The following is a 12147-nucleotide window of genomic DNA, read 5'->3' on the forward strand; positions in this document are numbered from 1 at the left end:
TCCCCTCAGACTGGGGCTCCCTGAGGGCAGAGCTTTCTCTACCTCAGCTTGAAGGTAGAAAATGAATCTCCCACAACAGGCTGAGTGTTCCCTGAAGGAAGAAAGTCTTGAGGAAAACTACAAACTCTTTTCTCTGGAAAATGAACAGATACACAAGAAGCTTCTAGGGATTCATAGACCCCACCCAGTGTCTGCACAGCTTTTCAGCCAGATGGAGACAAAAAGACTAGAGTACAGACATGAAGTGAAAGTCAGACTATCTGCCCTCTTAGTGCAGTAGGCAGCACGTTAGTCTTATAATCTGAAGGTCTTGAGTTCAAGCCTCAGAGAGAGCAGATCCTTCACTTCTGGGGCTTTCCAGGTGACACATTGGTAAAGAATCCGCCTGCCAGATTCTTTGTAAGAGATGCGGATTCAATCCCTGGGTCGGGAAAATCTCCTTGGAGAAGGAAATGACAATCTGCTCCAGTATTCTTGCCTGGAAAATTACAAGGAGAGAGGAGCCCAGTAGGCTATTGTCCATGGGGTCTTGAAGAGTCGGACACAACTGAGCATGCACACGTGCACACACATACACAGACATGATGCAGGAGGTAGTTTCTTGCATATTGTACAATGAAGTACACATGATGTTTTCCTTTTGCTTTTTCACCCGCAGTGCCTCATAGTGTTTGGAAATGTGAGTTAATTCCCAGTTACCCAGGGGTAATTATATTAGCAGATTATCTGTGAAATGTTAAAAAAAAAAAACCCATGAAACAACAAGAACAAAATCAAAATCTATCTGCCCTGTTGCCCCTGAAACTCCTGTGTCACTGTCCTGGCTTAAGTGGCACCTGTTCAGAAGACAATTGGACTTACCCCGGTGGCCAAGCTCATGCTGTAATGATTCCTTTTATTGATCTCTTGCCCAGCACTGTACCAGAGCTCTACATCCATTCTGGTCCCTATACCTTCTGGGGATGACAGGATTTATTGTGCCCATTTGACAAAGGAGGTAAACAAGATTCCAAAAATTCTAATAACTTACACAAGCCTGCCCGGCAACTAGGCATGTGAGATGGGATTTGGATCCAGAACTGTTGATCTCTTCTCTCTCACACTAAGCTTCCAAGCGCCATACACCATTAAGAGAGTCAACCTGCCCCCACTCAGCCGCTCACATGGTGCCAGTTTCTGGGCAGACGTGGAACCTGGCCTGACAGGTGCATTCTTGTGGACAATCCCCCTAGTCTGACATCACCTCTTGAGGGGTATCTGTGGGGTTTGCCCTGGCTTTGGTCCCACTTCAGTTAAACTAGCTGTGTGACTTTTGAGTGGTGTCACACCCTCTCTGGGTTCCATCTCTCAGCTGTACAAGGAGACATTTAGACTAATCCAGTGGAGGGCCTTCCAGGTGTGACCTGCTGGGACACAGGCACCTCTCCGTGTCAGGGTGAGTGGTGGTATGGTGAAGAAGAGACATCTTTTCCTGTTCACCTCTCTGTGGCCCCCATGCCTTTTATTCTGATGATCTTTGCATCCTGAAAATGCAGAGCACGTGGTTCTGTGTCTCTAGGAGATGAACCAGGGGCCAAGTACGCGTGCAGGTGATACGCTCTTAGGCTGTTCCTGAGGCTGGGGATTGCAGACTGGCAGTTCCGCCCCCGGTGCGTGATACACCTGCGGCATTGCTCATGTACGTAGACTGTTGATGAATGAATAAATAAACAGATGAACGAGTAAATGCAAGTGACCAAGACTCACAGCCCCTCCAGAGGACCCCAGTCCAGGTCGGAATCCTCTTCCCGCCCTGCCCCATCCCACCCTCCCGCTCCACCTCCCCCCACAATCTGGGAGGAAACAGCCTCCCTCTCTGAGGCTCCATCTGTGTCAGCTGCTGGACCTTTTGCCGACACTTACGCCCTGTCCCCATTCCCATGCCCGTGGCTGTTTCCACTGCTCCCACTCGTCCTCATCCTCACATTTTGCTCCCACCATCTCCTTCCTTCTCTGATTCATGCATTTCTTAATTATGATGCAGCATTCACAGACAGAGAGAAACGGTGTCTGGAGGAGGGAGCTCGGCCTCCCACTTTAGCTCAGGGATCCAGGAGGAGATGAGACACCTGTGCAGGTGTGGCGAGCCAGGCCCTGGGGACACAGCCCATTGAAGCTGAGACTCCAGGACAGAATGTCTGGGCTAAAGCGTAATTACCGCCGCATTAATATGTTAATTTCTCATAAACAGACTGAATGCCACTACTTTACTTTAAATAATTAGCTGCTGAGAAGACGTATAGTTCTGGGAAAGTCGCTGGGGTTGCAGCTGAGGGTTTAACATTTTAATTAAAGCTTTTCTGAAAAATATTTACCATGGCCTCTGATACTGTCAGGAAAGAAAGACGGGAAAGAGGAAGAAGGTAAGATGAGAGGAAGAAGGAAAGGAAGGAAGTGGGAGAGAGGGAGGAAGAGAAAGAGGAAGGAAAGTGTACACAGGGAGAAAAAGGTCCTAGAAGAGGAGCAGGAAGGAAGCCCCTCTGAAATCTCCCCATGAGCAACCTCACAGTCTCCCGGGGCGTTCCTGACTATGATCCAAGGAGCCCTAAACTCGATTTCGAAGAGAATACAAACCCTTCACCCACTGTGGCATGCTCCTGTGTTTATTTTATTTATTTGGCTGTGCCTGGTGCAACACTGGGATCTAGTTCCCTGACCAGGGATCGAACCTGGGCCCCCTGCACTGGAAGTGTGGAGTCTTAGCCACTGGACTGCCAGGGAAGTCCCTGCTCCTGTGTTTCTAATTCTTGACTTTCTAGCCCATCCATGTGTCCTTGAGTCTCCAGAGCCCACTCCCTCGCAGCCCCATCTGACCACCTCCTATCACCCCATCATGGACACCCCCAGCCCCCAGACAGCAGGGGTCCCATAGGCAGGACACCTGAGCAAGGGCCTATGGCTCTCAGGGACTCTCTCGATGGGGCAGGGACTCTGAGCTGGGAGCAGGAGCCCTAGCTCCTGACATGTCTTTTTATGACTCTTTTTTTTTTTTTTAATTCAACCATCAGCTGAGTTTAATCACCAGCTGTATGTATGTGTGCATGTTCTCAGGCCCAGCATCTCTGGTCTCCCCTCTCTGCTGCCACCCCTCTTTACTAGCCTTAATTACAGCAATTTAGGAGGCCTGCTTAAGATTGCAGAGTAAACCTATCAATATTTCACTTAAGAATGGATTTCTGTCGGATGGTATCAGAAGCCTATAAATGAGAAATATGAGACTTGTTCTCAGGTAGCCACACACACACACACACCCCCTCTGATGAATTATTAACACGTGATTTCCTGTCTCAAGTACTGGCAACAGCTGAGAGCTCTTCCGCTATAGACAGAGATGAGCATTTCTACAGGAGCTATTTGCCTAAAACACATTGAAATAAATAGGAGAACAGTGTGGCTCTGTGTCCTGAGGTTTCCTGTTGTGAGGACCCAGGAGACACTGCTGCTCTGAGCAGTTGGGTTTTTGGAAGAAGAAAGGTCATGTTCGCCAGTGAAGAGGGCAGGGTCACCAACGGGCTGCAAACACAGCATCCATGTCGGGACAGAGAAGGGGCTGGGATCCAGGACCCCTGTTGTTCCCCTTCCTTCATCTTCCTCTCACTCCTTGTGGATCCAGAGTCACGGGAGCTCTCTCAACCATAGGGTCTGCAAGTGGGTTACTCTCTGCATTGGGAACTGTGGATCCTTGGGGAACAAACATAGGCTTTCTGACCTGACAGTCCTGAGTCACTTGTTAACTGGGGGACCCCAGGAAAGTCATATTTTCACTGAATCTGTTTTCCCCAACTCTAAATGGAAAGACAATTGTACCCGTCTCATGGGGTAGAACTAGCGATGGTAACTCTAAAGCCCCTATACTGAGGGGGCCTTCAGGATGGTCACTTTGGTGGCAGAGGTGACAAGGTGATTTCTTGGTATGGTTGGTTGTAGGTGCCATACCTTAAAAAGGATATTGACCAACTCAGTTTGTCCAGAAAGAGGATACTAGGGTGCTGAATGGTCGGGAAACTAAGGACACATAAGAGCAAATCGAAAGGACTGGGAGTGTTTAGCCTAGAGAACTTGTGTCTCAGGATGATATACTTGCTTGTCCTCTTTAAGTACATCTTCAACACCATCTTGCCGAACATGGATCAGAGATATTATGTGAAGCCCCTAAGCTCTCACCCCAGGGGGAAATAGAAACTACAGGAAAAACTCAGATTACTATAAAGGACGTTTTAACCATCTGAACTGTATAAAGATGGAATGTGCTATTTCGCATGGTTCTGAGTCCCCATTACTCACCTTTTTCAGGAGTGGCTGGCTGACCACTCGGCAGGGATTCATAGAGGTGACTCATCATTCCCAACTGGAGACTCTGCTTTCAGGTCATCTGGTCTCTGATTCCACACCAAGGGCCCTTCATTAGAGCAACAGTCCTCTCCTCTTTCCATCACTTCCCTCACTGCCCCCCGGGGGAAGAGGCGATTTCTCTGTGGGCAGCTTTGGGGGAGAATCTGAGTGCTCTCCGCTTTGGGGATCTTCCTGTTGACAGAAAGCACAGATATTCTGCTTATTCCCACCATGGGAGGAGGGTGGGGTTGCAGATGCCCAGCTCTACCTGAGACTCAGTAAGCCTGGTAAATTTAGTCATGAGGTATTACAAGCCCACCTTGCTAAGAGACCTTAATGCCACAGTCTCCACTGTTCTTCAGTGGTACTGAAGGTAATATTTGGTTTCCATTTTGCTTGAGTCCGGTATCTATTTCCCAGAAAACTCTGAACGAGGTGTGGGGGAAGGAGCCCTTGAGACCTTAAGGTAGTTCAGTTTCCTGAGGTCCTAACCTAGAGTGGTCACTGCCTCGTTGCTTTCAGGTCTCTTTCCAGCCCTCCTGCATATGATGCTTCCCAGCCTCCTTTGCCAGCTAGTCTCTTGTTGGGTCAGCTAATTGGAGGAATAGTGGGAGATAGCAGAAAACAAAAAGTGAGGAACCAGGGTATTTCTCCCTCTCTTGTCCTGTTTTAAGGCATTTCTTTCAGGATGGCTGATACTCCAACACAGTTCCAACTCCTACCCCACAGCCTTGGCACCTGGTTTCTGGTAACAGCACCTCCTGTTGTCCCCCCTGCCCTCAGGGTCATAGTGGCTTCCTGCTCTTGCTGACCTCTGGTTGCTTCTGCACCCTCTTTTTGGTTCCTCAGCTCTTCCAATACTTGTGTAACCAGTTTCCTGTATTAAACCTCTCTTTTGGAAATGCCTAGTATGGGTTATGTTCTCCTGATTGGACTGTGAATGATACAGAGTAGAGTGTTCACTGGGGGATATTATGCAGCTGATTCCCCAGATGCCAGTACTGTGAAGATCACCATGTGATTCATAGGTTCCCTAGGGATCACCTAGCAACAGTCAGAACCGGACACGGAACAACAGACTGGTTCTAAATTGGGAAAGGAGTACGTCAAGACTGTGTTTTGTCACCCTGCTTATTTAATTTATATGCAGAGTACATCATGGGAAATGCCAGGCTGGATGAGCACAAGCTGGAATCAAGATGACGGGGAGAAATATCAATAACCTCAGCTAGGCAGATGACACCACCCTCATGGCAGAAAGCAAAGAAGATCTAAAGAGCCTCTTGATGAGGCTGAAAGAGAAGAGTGAAAAAGCTGGCTTAAAACTCAGCATTCAAAAAAACAAAGATCAGAGCATCCGGTCCCATCACTTCATGGCAAATAGATGGGGAAACAATGGAAACAGTGACAGACTTTATTTTATTGGGCTCCAAAATCACTGCAGATGGTGACTGCAGCCATGAAATTAAAAGACGCTTGCTCCTTTGAAGAAAAGCTCTGACCAACCTAGACAGCATATTAAAAAGCAGAGTCATTACTTTGTTAACAAAGGTCTATCTAGTCAAAGCTACGGTTTTTCCAGTGGTCACGTATAGATGTGAGAGTTGGACTATAAGGAAAGCTGAGGGCCGAAGAATTGATGCTTTTGAACTGTGGTGTGAGAGAAAATTCTTGAGAGTCCTTTGGACAGCAAGGGGATCCAGCCAGTCAGTCCTAAGAGAAATCAGTCCTGGGTGTTCATTGGAAGGACTGATGCAGAAGCTGAAGCACCAATACTTTGGCCACCTGATGCAAAGAACTGACTCCTTGGAAAAGGCCCTGATGTGGGGAAAGACTGAAGGCAGGAGGAGAAGGGGATGACAGAGGATGAGATGGTTGGATGGCATCACCGACTCGATGGACATGAATTTGAGCAAACTTTGGGAGGTGGTGAAGGACAGGGAAGCCTGGCATGCTGCAGTCCGTGGGTCGCAAAGAGTTGGACACAACTGAATGACTGAACTGACTGAGGGATCTCTTTAAACCTGAGGCCCCCTGATCTCTATGCCTCTGAGTTCTGAGTGTCTTAAGGAGGGATGAAGTTGTGGAGGCCATGTGGAGTAGGTCAGACCCTCCCAGGGTAGGATGTGTGTGTGTGTGCGCGCGCGTGCATGCTCACTTGCTCAGTCCTGTCCAGTTCTTGTGACCCCATGGACTGTAGCCCACCAGGCTCCTCTGTCCATGGGATTCTCCAGGCAAGAATACGGGAGTGGGTTGCCATTTCCTCCTCTAGGGAATCTTCTGACCCAGGGAGCAAACCCATGTCTTCTGTGGCTCCTGCATTGACAGGTGGAGTCTTTTACCACTGAGCCACCTGGGAAGCCCAGGGTAGGGTGTAACAGCCCCTTTTATAGGATCCCCCTTTCCCTGCCCCCAAGGTCAGTCACTGGGCGCCCCTATAGCAGGGTGGGTAAAACAGTCCATTGTTAGATGCAATATTTGACCTGAGTTCAGAGCCCTTTTGCCTCAAGCATTTTCCAAACAAGTGATTTCCCTGGAAGGTTTAGCCAGTCCCATCCCAGGCTGTCAGCCCTGCCTTCTCTATTCCCAGCTGTTCACTTTGAGTCAGCTCACCCAACCTTCCTGTATCTTGGCCTGAGTGTCCTGGTCTAGACCATCTGCTCTGTGCACCCTTGCCTTGTGGGACAGCCCCTTATCCTGTATCCACACTTGCCCATGCCTGCATATGACAGGTCTTATCAGAGACAGGTCTCTTGAGTCTCCCCAGGTGCCTGACAGCTGTTGGAGCCCATCAGGGAGCCCCCTTCTGTCTGAGGACACTACCAGAAGTGAAGCAGCCATCTGCACCTCCTTTCCATGGGCCTGGAAGTAGGGCAAGCCTGGGGCTGCTGACATGGGAGACGGGAGATCTGTCGTACCATCTTCTTTCTGCATCACTGTCTGCCCATAAGCAACCTTAGAAAGTTGATTTAGAGTTTCCTTGCCTGAAGAAAGAAGTAGAAGACTTAATAAACTCTCTGAGATTATTCCATGAACACCACTGAAAAACCTTAAGGGTCTCAACCTACAAATTAATCTTTTCCATAATTACAGCATTTGCCCTCCCCATCACTGTGGTGGCCACGAACTCTGTCATCACCACTCCAACACTGCCCTCTTCACCATCTCGACTACCAACAATGCCATCACCATCACCTTGTCACCACGGTCCCCACTATCACCTCCATCACCACCCCCATCACTATCCTTCACACCCCTTCACTCTCACTGTCGCTCTGATAGTGATCACCACCATGCTAGCCAAATCATCACTTATCCAAGTCAACACTAGAAACACCATCAGCTTCAACACCTTACTCATCACCCTCACTACTGTTGTCTGAGCGCCTGACTGGGCCGAGTACTGTAGGGAGAAATCCACGTGGGGTCTCACTGGTGACAGTCATAGCTACACAGCAACTCAGCAGCAGAGCAGCAACCTGAAACCAAGACACAAAGGAACAGAGCGGGAGTGTCTCCTTTGCACAGGGTATGCCTTTTAATAGGACGAGCAGCGGCTAAAGGGACGGGAGGAAAACCATTGCTGAGAGGGAGGAGCCAGAGGAGGTAGCCGACTCCATGTGTAGAGTCGGGGAAGGAACACCTGGAGCCTCACTGGGACTCAGAGTAGCGGAGGGGTTGGTGATGAGGTCAGCACAGAGGCTGTTGTCCTTCCTTCGGACAGTACACAAAACGCCCAGTTTCCTGGATGGGGCCTCTGATAGGGTGATGAGAAGGAGGAGAGCAGCCCTCTTGTCTGGGAGTTGGCCTTGGTGCCCTCCTGTTGAATGTAAACAATTTCCCAGAACATTAATATCAGACAAGGCCACCTGCAACCATAATGGGCTTCAAAACAAGTCTGTTCCATAACCACGCCTGAACACAGACAAGACATGAATGTTGTGCAAACCATGACATATCAAACAGCCCTCCTCCCAGCTAAGGTGACTGACTGCTGCTCTTTCACTAATTATAGTGTCCGCCTCCCCATGGATCAAGTTGACTGAGATACCCACTCACGGGATTGCCCCGCTTTCTGACAGCTCTCAATCCTGAGCAGACTGCTGTCTTCCTGGACTCTTCTGCAAATCACCTGACCAAAGCCCAAATCCTCCGATGGCTTCTGTCTAGCCCTGTCCTCTTACGACTCAATCAGGTCCCTCCCCTCCATCCCCTCCATGTATGTTCTTCCTCCCTGCAACAAGTAATAAACCTAACTTCGTCCATGGCTGGCGTGTTCCCAGGGTCTTTGATTGGTGGGCACTGACAGAGCTGTGGAAGGGTGTTACTTCTAGTGAGTCTGACAGGGTTGATAATCCCCCCACAGAGGTCTTCCTTCTTCCTGAAGGACTGTGGGGTGACCAGAGTGTAGTAGAGTTAGACCGCCTCTGCATCACTTTCTGGGCTCACCTTCTCCAGTTGATCACGCTGATAAGGGGACTGAATGAGACCCAGGTTTCTTTCAAAGTATTGATCCATGTGCCATAAAACTCCCTTGAGCTGCTTGTTGAAGTGCTGGATCGTTCCACTTACTCCTAGACATCTCAAAACAAAAGACCAGAAGTCTGTTACTTTAGCAAGCCCCCCACGTGGTGATCATGTGCAATGACATTTGGGAACCACAGATTGAAGTTCCTGTCATTCTGAGGGCCTTCAAGTCACTGAAGACTCAAGATCGGGGCTGGCAGGCTGGGCTCTGCAGGCTTCCCCAGAGACCCAAGAACAGGCCCCACTCCGGAAGCTCAGGCCCCTGTGGTGTTTCCCACCCTGGGATCAGGTCCCTCTCTGCCTCTCTAGGGGGGCCCACATCTTCTTCTAGACATCAGGGCACAAAGAGGCCCAATAACATTCAAGGTAAAGGCAACTGCCTCCAGCAAAATGTGTCTCAAAAGGGACTCACGTTCCATATCTTGAAGTGAACAAAAATGTTAATCAATAGATCCATCATCCTGGCTCCTGTGTCTCTGAGGTGCCGAAGCAGAGACTGCAAAACAATAATGGTGTTAACACACACACACATATACACATACACACACAGAGTTGTCTCCATGCAGAGGCTGAGCAGGCAGACGAATCTCATACTCAGAGCTTTGTACAACCCCCCATCCTCCTAACCTCTCACCCTACCCTGTCCTCACTAACCCAGTCCTCTTCCACGAGGATGGTCCTGGCCTGGTGAGATCTTAATGTCAGGCCCTTTGCTTTCAGTGGATCCTTCCCAGCCCCACTCGAAGATTGTTCTGTGCTTTATGGAGCTATAGCCTCAGCAATATCTTCCTTCTTTCTTTGAACTCCCTTCTACCTTTATCCCTATTTAGCAATTTGGGACCTATTTCATATCACTGAGGCTTAGAGTTGATGTTGGGATGGGATAAGACTTTGGGGCCATCGGGCTGGTGGTAAATGTATTTTGCATGTGAGAAGGACATAGCTTTGGGGGGATCCAGAGGGTGGAGTGTTATGGGCTGAATTAAGCACCCCCTCCAAATTCATATATCAAAGCCTTAAGCCCCAGTACCTTAGAAGATGACTGTATTTGGAAACAGGGCCTTTAGATGAGTAACTGAGTTAAGATGAAGCCCTTGGGTGGGCCCTAATCTGATCTGACTGGTGTCCTTATTAGAAGAGGAGATTAGGACACAAAGACAGCAGCAGAGCACACACACCGAAGGACAACCATGTGGGCAGGCTGCAAGAGGGCAGCCCTCTGCAAGACAAGGGGTGAGACCGGAGGAAGCCAACCATTCTGGCACCTTGATTTTGAACTTCAGCCTCCAGAACTGTGAGAAAGTACATTTCTATAGTTAAGCCACACAGTCTGTGGTATTTAGTGGCAGCCCAAGCAGACTAATACACCCCATTTCCCCTTTTAGACTCCTCTCCGCCTTTTTCCATCCTCAGCAATCACATCCCTGTAGCTCATTCTCTGGTGTGGGAAAGCTACTACACCTTGTACAGTATAGCTTTTTCCGAGAGGCTAGTATGATCCTGCAGTCCAGCTGCATCCAACCAATCACAGATGACCTGGAGTCACTGGGCTCCCCAGCCTTCCCTCCTCCAGCCAAGCCAGCAGGTGAATCTGGCCCACAGAGCAGATGGCTGGCCATCTGTCCCTTCTAATTCTGCAAGCTTGGGCAAGTTCAGCAGACTCCGGAGCCTCAGTTTCCACATTTGCACAAGAGAATACTACCATCATTATCCCCGAGGGTTGCTGTGAGGATTTAAATGAAAAGATGCTGACAAAGCACTGAGCCCAGACACTGGCATAAGTTAAGTTCTCTTTGATGCGGAGTCTACACCCATCCCACGCCAGGCTCACCTGACAACTCCTAGGGCAGTACAGAGTTTGAGACCTCCGGGTCCTTCACCCCTTCTAGACTGCCTTTCTCTCCTCATTCTTATTGTCCTCACTGTGGACCCCTCAAGCCAGCACTTGTTCTAATTGCCTCTAAAAGTTCCTCTGCCTCCCTCCCTATCCCCAGCATTAGCTGCTGGAATGTTGGATGTAACACCTGGGGGCCGCCCACTAAGTCTACACCCTTCTCCTGCCATCACAGACATGTGCTTCCTGTCTCCTCCACCAGGGGGAGCTCTGTGAGGACAGGCGCAGCCACTTGTCTCATTTGTATTAATATCACTGAGCACCTAGCCCTTTGCAACTGGCACTCGACCCACATGCTCTGGATGGAGTAGAAGTATGCCCAGACCCCAGGGAGCAGGGCTAGAAGCATCCCACTGGTGGTGATGCTTCCCTCGGTATGGACATGCTTGGCTGTTATTTTCAGCCTAATCATGACCCTAACACCACAAAGCATCTCGGTTTACTAAACTAGGAAATGCAGAGATGGAGCAGTCTAGAAGCTAAGATGACCATAATCTGTTATTCAGGTATTTCCAGCCTGTACCTGGAGAAGAGGCATGTGGGCACTTGCAGGTAAGCATTTCCACTGGCCTCGGCTTGGGTGAAGGTCCCAGTTCGTCCTCCTCCACTTGTTCCAGCCCACCCCCTACCCTAGTCCAGACGAGGATCTTGGATGAGAGAATGTAAGGAGGAGTGTGACTACTGTATGTGACTCATGAGTGATTTCCCTAAATGAGAGAGAGGGGTGCTAAGGGCAGGGGGCCTTGGTCTTAGGAGCCACAAGTTGGAAGCTATGGGACCCCCTCCCCTCCTCTTTCCTAGGTTTGATAAAGCCCCTGAGGAAGTGGATACACAAAGCAGGTCTTCAATAAACGGTATTTGGAGCTGGTGAGGTCCTGCGACATTTCAGGACCAAGAAGGAAAGACTCATGGCTATTTCACCCAAGCAGAGTGGCAGAGACCGCCGCCCACCCCACCCCGCTGCCTCCCTCCCCAGCACAGCAGGTTTGGATGGTGGTTCCGGGTTGGCGCCCCTCAGTTTGCTGAGCCCTGCAGTTTTGACAGGCAGCCCCAGGAGCCCAGAGGCTCTGCGTGGAAGGCGCCTAATTAATCAAGGCGGTAATGGTCCCGGCGGCGGCAGCCCCGCTGTGCCAGCTCTGCTTGTGTCACCCTGCAGCTGCTCACTCTCGGGACAGCCCAACAAGCCCCTGCACACTTACCCTGCCACCTGCACCCGGGCTGCCTGCCTGACAGGGGCAAAAGCAGACCTGGGAAGACCCAAAAACCAAATTCTTCTGACTTCTAGAGACAGGACACAGGCAATCCCTGAGGGACCTCTCCCCTGGGTCTTCCTCCTGGGGCGCCTGTGTTTCTGA

General features: G+C 49.9%; 1 non-coding gene across 1 annotated transcript; it reads left to right on the forward strand.

The window, feature by feature from the left end:
• The first annotated feature begins 262 nt into the window (after positions 1-262).
• Positions 263-335, forward strand: TRNAI-UAU (transfer RNA isoleucine (anticodon UAU)). The gene has a single exon. It is a non-coding gene; the product is annotated as a tRNA-Ile (tRNA).
• The last annotated feature ends 11812 nt before the right edge of the window (positions 336-12147 follow it).

This window comes from Bos mutus, chromosome 23, assembly GCF_027580195.1.
Source record: "Bos mutus isolate GX-2022 chromosome 23, NWIPB_WYAK_1.1, whole genome shotgun sequence".
In the NCBI taxonomy this organism is placed as follows: Eukaryota; Metazoa; Chordata; class Mammalia; order Artiodactyla; family Bovidae; genus Bos; species Bos mutus.